Genomic DNA, 12049 nt, shown 5'->3' on the forward strand with positions numbered 1-12049 from the left:
TATGGTAACAAAGCTGTTTTGGGATTGAATTATCTTTATAGGCGGGCGGTCAGTGCAGGCATGCCAAAAACTATGTTGCAACAGGCTTCTGTGGCAGAATAAACACAACTGCTATGGGCTGTGACAGGACAGTTTCCCAAACGTCCTGACTTGCCCTCTGTCCCCTCTGCTCCTTCTCTCCCAAGGTGAGCAGAAGAACAGGGGAATTTGATCCAGTTGGAGGACTCTAATCTAAAAAACTCCATTTCCCAGGTCATGCAGAGAGCCATCCTGAAGCTTGGGCACTGGCCGTACAATGGCTCAGAAGACCAGTATGCGGTGCTAATACTTTTTTAAATACTCCTTCCCCCACTATAGTTTTACCTGTCAGCAGGCAGAAAACTTGTGTTGAATTTCTGATAGGCACGGGCACACAAGTAGCAGTGTTGTCACAAGAGACAGGTACATTATTAGGCATAAAAGGTCGCTGACCTTACATTGAAGTTATGGGAATTGATAATATAAAACACCAATTTCTGCATGGATTATGATAGAAGAGGATGTAGATGATTGGCAGAGGTTGTTAGGGTGTTTGCATGTAAAACGGGGACACTTGGGCACACAAGATCTGTATCAGGAGGCATTGGCTAAAGGATGGCCAGCAACTTGGGAAAAGTGTACCCAGATAGTTACAGGATGCGCCTCATGTCATTTGAGATTAACACAGGATCACACAGCAAAAGCTCCGCCTTTGCATATTTGTGATCAACAGACACTGTGGCAAACTTAGCAGTTAGATTATGTTGGCCCATTTAGACCCTCCATTGGCAAGAGATATATATTGGTGGGTGTGGAAGTGATTTCAAGAATTTCCATGGCTACTCCTGTCCCAAAAGCATCAAGTAATTACACAGTGCGGACTCTCCAGGAATGGTTTGGAGCACTTCTCCTCCCAGAAGAGATAAGAGTGACAATGGCTCATGTTTCACTGCCCAAGTGGTACAGGACTGGGCAAAAGAGGCGGGGGAGTGCATTGGACCTTTCATACTCCATACTACCCACAGGCCAATGGAATAGCAGAACGCATTAATGGTTTGGTCAAGAAGTATGCTAAAATAACTGAGGTGAATTGGTACCTCCGTGTATCAAAAGATGGACTGGTGGTGGGAGCCCAAAAATGAAAGCCTTTTTGTCCTCAACACCAACCCTAGTTTCCCTAGATAACAGGATATCAGGCCAATATCCTGATAAATATAATTCTGGACAACCAATCTTAGTAAAGCTGCCTCATATTGGCAATGTCCCAATGATACTGAGAAAACCCAAAAACGTTTATACGTGGAAGGCTCAGGATTACTCTTGGAAATAACATTGAATCTTAATCAGATGGATCTTCCCCTCCTTTTAATGGGACCGAGAAATTTTTCTTTTGTTTTACAGGAAATGAATTGTACCAGGCACAAAGGACTTAACTGGATCAAGATCAACTGTCCAGCAGGACAACTTCTGGCTGCGTTACTTATAGTTGTCACCTTAATTGTAACCGTAGTGTGGAAATCTAAGTTTTAACCTGTTAAGAACAACAGACATGGTTTATATATGTTTTATGAAAATTATGTGAATAGTTTTATGGTTAAGGACTGGTGTTGATAGACCTAATTGGATTAAGAATTAAGCAATTTTTGCTATGATTATGTATCAAAATTTTGTATTAATGCTAGCAAGTGTATATTTCGTGTTGTATTTGAATGACATGCCATTTAAGATGAATTGAAAAAAGCAAACTGATGAGGTAATAACTGATAATTTAGCTTTTGATGTGGCTAAGGGGTTTATCCGTTTGATAAATTTGTCTGGTGGAGGGTTGTGTGTAGAGTTACCCAAGAGTGCAGGCAAGGGAATACCATTTGGAGCACTTGATATTGACTTAAGATCAATATACGATTCATTTAGACTGACAAGCAACACCCAAGTGTTGTGGGAGACTTGAAAAATTTAGGGAATGAATCTGCAGCAACAGAGCTCAGAATGGATTATTGGAGCCAGAGTAGCCAATTTATCAGGTAGTTTACAGTGTATCAAAGAAGATGCATTTACCAAACACTTTCATGATGGCACGTCAATAACAGTGGGGGGAAATATCACTGAAATGTGTGAAGTTTTTCCTTGGTGGCCTCCTAGTGATGAGTTTATGCCACTTACACATCCATACACCATACAGACTAACTTGACCTGGTGTTTTGATTTCCCACACACATTGGGAAAGGATTGTAGCTGGCCAGGTAGGAGTCATCAGTATGGTTATAATGTATCAGCTGATTGCATCTGGTCATTATATTTTTGGACAGGATTAAAACCACAACAAGGACATCATCCTTTTGACCCTCTTAACCCTAAATCAACAGAGGTTAATTTATCACATCCATTGTTTGCTTGTCAGACTATTCTAAATTGTTCTAATTTTGGGAACTACATTAAAACCATATGGAAAACAAGTGCATTAGTCACTGCGTTCCGACAAGCTTGTTTATGTTATAATCATACTATACCATTACCCGAGAAGCTGGATCACTTGTCCCTATGTAACATGACTTTAGGTCCTGCGGGAATGAATAACAATGTATTTGAGTGGAGTAACCTGACAGATATGTGTAAAATCCCTTGGAAACCTCTTATGACAAATCCCGATGGGACCATCCATTGATGATCCACTGGAACAGATGAATCTAATTGTGACACAGCTCTTTTCCCAAGCCCAAAGGGGACATTGTGGGTTTGTTCTGATGGAAAACTGTATTCTCACATAAATCCCAATGAACACTCTGGACTCTGTTGTGGAGTTGGGCTCCCAACAATGAGTCCCTCTAGAATATTATCACATCTTCAATTACCCCTGTCAAAGAGATGCAAACAAGAGATAGGACACTCTTATTTTGATTCATGGACGATACTCAATTATTACTCATTTGGACAAAAAATTTCTTTGGCCTTTAGATCAAACTTTATGTTAGGAAGTTTGATTGAGGTACATCAGTTTGCCATTGAGAACATCACTTGGCAACAGTCACTATTAAGTAACTGGTCACAGGTAACCTTTGAGGCTGTGAGCCATCAAATACAGGCTGTTTCTAAAATTGCTTTACAAAACCGGTTAGCATTAGATATAATTTTGTTAAAAGAAAAGGGTGTACGTGGGTTTTTGAATTATTCTATTGATGAGTGTTGTATTGCTATACCAAATGTATCATCAGCAGTGGAAGAAGCTCAAAGGGCTTTAGCAACCACTGGAGCCCATACTAGCGAATTGTTTGTGAGAGCACAACCTGAAACTGGTGGCCCTACTGGATGGGTTGCAGGGTTGTTACAAAAATTTGGGATTAGTGTTCAATGCTGGTTACCTTCACTGGTAGAATATATGGTAGGTTTGGTTATTATCATTGTGGTTCTAATAATTGTGACAGCTTGTGTTAAGCAATTGTTTGTGAATCTAGTAGTCAAACATGTGAATGCTTTGATGATCTCTTCTGAATATGACATGATTCCTATTGCTGAGGATAATTATCATGGCGTTTGCCATGATACTCCTCAATATTTTGACATGCTCTGATTAAATTTAATAGGAATACGAGTGACAAAGCCAAGGGGTAGAAATGACATATCACCCTCTCCCCCCACCCTCCTGGAAGCTGCTGAAGAGAGCTGCTGCTCTGCTGAGTCCCAGGCTGGAGAGCAGACAGACAGAGGTCTGGTGGCTACTCCACATCAGCGGCCGTATCAAAGCCCACCTGTGCAGCAAGGATGAGTGGGGGAGAATGAGGTCACCATTATGTCTCTGCCACTCCTTTGCCTGTCAGGATGACTGAACTGGCTCCTGGTCATCCCCTCCCTCCTCAGAGTTACACTATAGCTGCAGAACAAACACTCAGAGGTGATCCTCAAAACAAAAGCATTCATAAGGTTGCACTGCAATCCACTGTGTCTCTTACCATCAGCACTGACAAAAGATAAAGAAGATAAGGAGATGGGCCGACTGATACCCTAGATGTTATCACTCCAGAATGGACAGAAGAGAATGAGAGGAGCAAACCTTAACTGGAGCTCCCTCTCAGCTGGTCTGAGACCCACCACATCAACAACAACAATCTACGAACACGGAAGAGACACCAAATCGTTTGGAGACACCAAATCGTTTGGAGAAACTTCACTCGCGGCAGCTTCGAGGAAACATCTAAAGACTTTATCACTGAACTCCGAACAGGTCATATAGTCCTTCTTCAAACCCTTATAGGATGCTAGTATTGATCTAGACTTAAGCCTATACTTTTGACTTAGAATTGTAATATTATAGCTAATGAACTAAATGTTAAATGCAGTTCTGAGTCCTACTTTGTCTCCCTCGGTGTGTGACAGAAGGACCAAGGTGGGGGTTCTCCAGCAAGGTAGTGGCGGATAGCCCCATGAAATGGACCAATGTGCTTAGGTGGGCTTTAATGAGCAGCCTCTGGCCACTGCTGCCTATGACACCACTTCCTGCCTCCCATTGAACCCTGATAATGGGCCATAACAATGTTAAACCTGAACCTCTAAACCTGAAGCCATTAATAGGTGTAGAATAGCTGGTACAGACAAGACACATGTATAGGTCATGATCTTTTCTTTTGGACTCCCTGTGTTGCTCCAGCTTTTCTTCAATCCATGGTTCCTCATTCCAGTAGGAAGTAGTGATGCTTTGCTCCCACAGGTTATCACAGTACTCATGGCCAGGGTATAAAGGTGAGCATTTGCTTATGCCTTATGATAATGATTTTACTGCACTTTTATTGAACAAGAACAATCTTTTTGCCTTTATTCCATATTATTTGTGGTCTTACAGAATTGCTACACAGCACAAACCTAGAATTAAAAGGACTAGCAACCTTCCAGTACCTGAAAGGGCCTTACCAGAAAGCTGGAGTGGGACTGTTCATAAAGGCTTGTAGTGATAGGATGAGGGGGAATGCATATAAACTGGAAAGGGGCAGATTTAGACTAGACATAAGGAGGAATTTCTTCACCATGAGAGTGGTGAGACACTGGCACAGGTTGCCCAGGGAACCTGTGGCTGCCCCATCCCTGGAGAAGTTCAAGGCCAGGTTGGATGGGGCCTCGGGCAGCCTGGTTGGATGTAACGTGTCCCTGCCCACGGCAGGGGGGTTGGAACTGGATGACCTTTAGGGTCCCTTCTAACCCAAACCGCTCTATGATTCTGTGATTGGCAAAGGCCAAGAATTAATAGAAAACACAGTTTGTTAAAACTGAAAAGGCAAAACTGGGCAAAATATTTAGGTTTTGTAAAATTACATTTTACTAAGTAAATCTATTTGCTACATTTATATCACCTTGAATCAACATAAACAGATTTTGTAATCCTACCCTGAAACACATTTAGCTGCTCTCTGTGTCCTTGTTATATCTTAGTATCAGCTGTGACCAGGGGCGAAAAATGTGTAGGAAAGGAGCAAACAGTAAGGCAGCCAGCAAAGTGCAAAGCATGTTATAACAGGAAGAAATAGTTGAATGCCCCATATTTAGCAATATGCTGCGGTAGCAGCAGACAAAACAAAATCTGTAAATTGTTCTGCAAAACTAGTTTAACATTTTTCAGCAGTGGTAGTCCCCTTTTCCAAGAGCTTTTTATGCTGAAGCAGATCATTAGCCACTTCTGATATTGAGAAAAAGATATTTTTGATAGCTTTTCCTAGGACTGATCAAGATCTCTCAGTTTAGACTGAATCCTTTAATCCCTCTGCATCCTAATTGGGCTCAAGGTCATGAGTTTCATTACTTCCTTTTCCTGTTCAGCAAGCAACTTACTCTCAGTTACTGTGTTTCACTAATGAACTGTAAAAGTACTTCTCTCCGATGGCAAGGCCACATCAAAAGCTACCATTTTGCTTTGAATGATTGCCTTTTCCCTAAAAATGTGCTTCTTCAGAAATGTAGCTCCAAAATTATAAAAATGCTAAAGCAAAATTCACCCACTAACTGCTTGAGCATGTTGACTACTTCATTTAGAGTGAGGGAGAACAAAGTCACTGCAGAACAGTCCATCTGCAGCTAAAGAGTCTCTTTCTTGCCCTTTATAGCCCACACCAGTCTACAGCTCATACATTCTGGAAAAAAAGACTTCTCCCACCAAACCTTTTCTTTTGAGAGACCTCTCCTGAAAAGAAAGTGAAAATAGAGAGTAGAAGAGAGAAAAATACACGTTTTGAGAGCTCATCTTCTCTAGGAATTCTTTTCAGATCTCAGCATTATCAGGAGGTATCGATACAAATCTGTCCCACAGCACAGAAAGCTCTTATCCTTTTTTTTGGAAAGAAAACTACACAATTTCAACCTAGTAGTTACCTCTCTTTATTCTTAAGGGACTCATCAGTATTTTTGACTTGCCCACTCTTTTTGACAGCTGATACATCTTTGTCAATAATCTGGTTAAACAATCGGTTAGATGTCATAACCTAGCCAACTATAGAGGGAACCAAAACAAACTAAGCATACCAAACCATCTTTTCTCTTTAAAAGTAAGAACTTACAGCTACTTTGTAACTATAATAAATCACATCACTTGCTAGAAATATTAACGTAATGCCACAGATGATGTAAGTCGTTATTACTGCCATTCTGAATCTCATGTCAGAAGTGAGAATATCTTACACGTGCTTTTGTTACTGAGAGGTTACAGACATTTGGCGTGTGACCAAGGGGGAGAGGAAGAGATACCACAAACCAGCCTGAACCCTTCACACAGTAATCTGCAGAAGTTACAGGTAGTGTGTTTGATTCTTCCTGTAAATGTTCTGAAACAAACCGTGGCTAGCAACTGTTTCCTTCTTTTCAGCCAATATCCATCTTCAACACACCAGTGCCCAGCTGCTGCACAGCTGTCACACCCTCCCTGACTTCTTTTCACCATAAACTGCTTTTCTCTATACAAACTCTTCCTCTTCTCTCTCACTTGATTTCCTGGCAAGACTTAGTTCTGCTTATGAGCAGTTTTAAGTTATGTCATTGTGGTGAAGCTGGTTACATACATAAAAACAAGTAATCTCTGAGTGCATAAACTGTAGACCTTTTGTTTTTTATATTCTAAATATAATCTCCTCCAGATTATTAGGGGTTTTTTTTGGTTTTGCTCTACTGGAAACACTTTCAAGTTTAAAGAAAGGGTAAAAGTGCCAGGAGAACCATGAAGTAAAAGCCCAAATTCAAATTGTATTTTCAGTTTTAGAGGTTGCCTGTGTATGACAGTCAAAGGAAGCTTGGGAGTTACCCTTTACTCATCTTTTAAAAACACACATGATGTAAGACAAAAAATCACTTGGCTTTGCTGTACAGTTTGCTAAAGGATTGGCAGGTGTTAGTAAAAATATTTAAGCATTCCATTCATGGATCAAGGCTGTTTTTAACTAGTGCTTGCATATAGCAAAATAAAAGGTTTTAAGAAAAAAACAAAATACTTAACCTCTCTTTTGCTCATGTTTCAGACTTTCATTACATGTTCTCCTCCAGCTTGTCTTCCATCTTCCAGCAAGGTCTTTACCAGATCAGGGAAGTAAGAGCTACTCCAAGTATTCTGCACATGATCTGTCTGAACACCATGCAGAGGTATTGAAGACCAACCCCTCCTTTGAGGAGGAGTTCTCCAAGTAGGTCTTTAACGTTCCATATCACTTTATAACAAGTGAGTTTGGAATTACACATTCCACTTCCTTGTTTTGTTTAGATCTCTTTCAAAATCTGCCTAAATTAAGCTATGCTGCTCCTCCATACCTTTAAACAGCTTTCTTGTAAACACAGTTCTCAGCAGTGAGCATTTTAAGTACATGAAATATGATGGGAAAGACTGAAGCAAACCAGTAACAGGACCATGCTGTTACAAGAAAGACCAATGTAGTGCCTGTCACAGCTTCTCTAAGGAAACCAAGACTATTTTATCAGCTAGTCCAGAAAACCCAGCCTCCATTGTTTAAATACTAGAATGAATTTACTAGAAAAACATTGTCTAGATGTGAAAGATACATACCAGAGAAGTCAAGTGTGCAAGTAATCTGTCTAGATTTAAAAGATACTGTAAAATATTCTTTTTATCAATGCCCAGTGAGATGCTTATGTCTCCAGAAAATGTGATTGCCTCCCTGTTGCTTCAGTTCCTGAGCCTTCAAATCAGTTCTTCCTCCAAAATTGTTTTTACCTACCTGTGTTTTCTCTTAGAAAGAGAATGCCTGTCAATGGCAAATAAATATATTTTTCATTAGCAACTGAAAATGTCTATATATGTTTAAAAATCAGTGTACAACCATTCTCAAATTGGAGGTGCCAAGGCAAAAATTATTCTAGGACACAGTATTTTAAAAACTGAAAAGTGCTGTGTAGGTGACAACAAAACAATAAGCTTTTTGCATGACACTTTGCACACAAGACCTCTTCATGTACCTTAGGTAATTAAAATTAAGTGACCTTCCTCAGAAGGTAATGTCATAAAGAAAAGAGTCACAAATAAGAAATATGAAATCTATGGAAACCAGATTGTGAACAAAATAGGAGAAAAGTGGTGATACAAGTACCACCAACATACCTTATTCTAGATCTCTTCCATGACTATTTGCTTTACCTCCGTATGTTTTCAAAACACTGACATGGATGTTATTATTTACATATTCTGACATATCTTTTTTCCCGATGATTGTAATATGATATTGCACTGACAAGCATAAATTTGTATCAAAGTTTTAAATATATAGAAAGTAGTCCAATCATTTTGTTAAACAACAGAATCATAGAATAGTTTGGGTTGTAAGGGACCTTTAAAGACCATGTAGTCCAATCCCCCAGCCGTAAAAAGGGACATATTTCACTAGATCTGGTTGCTCAAAACCCCCTCCAACCTGACCTGGGAACATTTCCAAGGAGGGGGCATCCACAGCTTCTCTGGGCAACCTATTTTTGTGCCTCACCACCCTCATAGTAAAGTATCTCTTCCTTATATCCAATCTAAACCTACCCTTTTTTGGACATGACAATCTTCAAGGTCTTTTCTAACCTAAGTGATTCAGTGTCTCCATGACTCTCCCAGTTTAAAACCAGTATCTCTTGTCCTCTCACTACAAACCTTGGTAAAAAGTCCCTCTCCATCTTTCTTATAAGCCCCCTTTATCTACTGAAAGGCCATAATAAAATTTCCCTGGACTCTTCTCCAGGCTGAACAGCCCTGACTCTCTCAGGTTTTCTTCACAAGAGATGTGTCCCAGGCCTCTGACCACTTTTTGTGGCCCTCCTCTGGATTTGCTCCAACAGGTCCATGTCTTTCTTGGACTGAAGACTCCAGACCTAGATACAGTACTCCAGGTGGGATCTCACCAGAGCAGAGTAGAAGGGCAGAATCACATCCCTTGACCTGCTGGCCGTGCTTGTTTTTGTGTAGGCCAGGATACAATGGGCTTTCTGGGCAGTGAGCACACGTTGTGGGCTACTGTCTTATTTTTCAATATTAAAACCCAGTGAAGCTACATTAAAATTCAGAGTTATTTTATATTTTTATACAGTCAGAGTTTTAATATAATTTTCCTAAAGCACAATAAATCAAAATACATACACCTTGTTTGGAATACCACACTAATGTTCTCATATCCGGCATATATAAAGACTTCCCTGAAGTTTGTGGGTAACCTGTATTTGTTACTTGTTGCAGGTCCTAATGATCTTTTCAAGAAAAACATATTAATGCTGCTGAAAAAAACACATTAAAGAGCACCACTCAAATGATATATTGTTACTAACTACCTCCTACAATAAACGTACAAAGAAACATCACATGAGCTGTAATAAATGTTTACATAGCAGCAGAGTGACTTTGCTAGTGATCACCAAACAGTAAGTCACCACTTGCTTGAGCCAAAGACGTGTCTTTTTCTTTCGCTCCAAACAATGTCCAGCCACTGTAAAAAGTCATGTGAAGAATTTAAATACCCAACTCTCATCTAAGAGTCAGTTATGTACTACTTACAAAACTAGAGTTAGTATAATGTGATTTTGTAGAATGGTGCATGAAACATTTTTCCAATAATGTGACTTAAATGTTGATGCAGTAAATTAAGTGAACTACCCTGTGTACAAGGAGCTAAAGTGAATACTATTTTACTGAAAAAAAAATTGTCAAATTCTACTTCTACAAATACAGTTAAAGTCGATACATTCCTGCAGTCCATTTATTTACTAAAGAGACTAGACATTATGCCTGTGTAGCATTTCTTCTGATTCTTCAAGGGGGAAAAAACCAATACCCAATACTGAGTGGTAATTAAACAACAAGTATTACATAAGCATGTATTAAGACAGCTCAAACATAAATTCTGTTCCATTATTTTTGCATCTCTAACTTAAAAAGAAAAAAAAAAGCAACTCTTCTTTTCAGCCAGATATTTCTGCCACTGAAAATTACTAGGAGATAGATTACCTAAGGAAAAATTAAGTATGAATTTGTGGTTTGTCTTTTTTGTTCTCCAAAGCCTTGCTTTCTCTATACCTAAAAATCCTCTTTTTCAGAGTGGCACAGAAGCATTAGCCAATATGATGGGCTTTTTAATTTTAAAAAAGTGTTTGAATGTAATCATGAAGTATCAGTGAATTATTAGACTCAAATTATACGTGAGAATGTGAACAACATGCTACTGCCAAAAGACATACAGTGTAGAGTGCCTCCAGTCTTAGCAGTAGAAGAATTTTATGTGATTACTTTTTTGTGCGTACACTGTACTTACTCTTGTACTTACATTGTACTTACTTTTAAACACTGTCTCAAGTCCTTTTATTAAATTTCCATCTTACTTCTCAATATCTTCAAAGGTATGCAATGTACTCACTTTCTAACTTACTATGTTTCCACAACTTCCCTGGGCAACCTGTGCCAGTGCCTCACCACCCTCATGGTGAAGAAATTCCTCCTCATGTCTAGTCTAAATCTGCCTGTCTCCACTTCATACCCATTGCCCCTAGTCCTATCACTACAAGCCTTTGTAAACAGTCCCTCTCCAGCTTTCTTGCAGGTATTCTTGTAGTATTCCAGGTACTCTCCAGGCTGCCCAATCTTGTGGAGCTGATGAACACTGCAGAAGGAGGGTGAGATCCATCCTTCTTGCAAGACAGCAGCCAGCCTGCAAAGCCCACAGTGATAAAAGCAAACGCTGGACGCACTTTGTAGACCTTTCCCTGTTCTTTTTACAGAGAACTGTTAATATCTTCATCAATGATACTGACGAGATCAAGTGCACCCTTGGCAAGTTTGCAGATGACACCAAGCTGAGCGGTGAAGTTGCCACAGTGGAAGGATGGGATGTCATCCAGCGGGACCTGGACAGGCTGGAGAAGTGGGCCTGTGAGAACTTCATGGGGTTCAACAAGGCCAAGTGCAACGTCCTACACCTCGGTCGGGGCAATCCCCGATTTCACTACAGGATGGGGGATGATGTGATTGAGAGCAGCCCTGTGGAGAATGACTTGGGGGTGCTGGTCGATCAGCAGCTCGACATGAGCTGCCAATATGTTCTCACAGCTCAGGCCAACCTTGTCCTGGTCTGCATTGAAAGAATAGTGGCCAGCAGGGTGAGGGAGGCGATTCTGCTGCTCCATTCCTCTCTTGTAAGCCCACATCTGGGGTACTGTGTCCAGTTCTGGAATCCTCAATGTAAGAAGGATATGGAGCTGTTGGAACGTGTCCAGAGGAGGGCTACAAAGATGATCAGAGGGCTGGAGCACCTCCCATACAATGACAGGTTGAGAGAGTTGGGGTTGTTCAGCCTGGAGAAAAGAAGGCTCTGAGGAGACCTTATAGCGACCTTCCAGTACCTGAAGGGGCTACAGGAAAGCTGGGGAGGGGTGGTTTACAAAGGCTTTTGGTGATAGGGATAATGGGTATAAACTGGAGAGAGGCAGGTTTAGGCCAGACATAAGGAGGAATTTCTTCGCCATGAGGGCGGTGAGGCACTGGCCCAGGTTGCCCAGGGAAGCTGTGGCTGCCCCATTCCTGGAGGTG

This window comes from Phaenicophaeus curvirostris, chromosome 1, assembly GCF_032191515.1.
Source record: "Phaenicophaeus curvirostris isolate KB17595 chromosome 1, BPBGC_Pcur_1.0, whole genome shotgun sequence".
Lineage (NCBI taxonomy): Eukaryota > Metazoa > Chordata > Aves > Cuculiformes > Cuculidae > Phaenicophaeus > Phaenicophaeus curvirostris.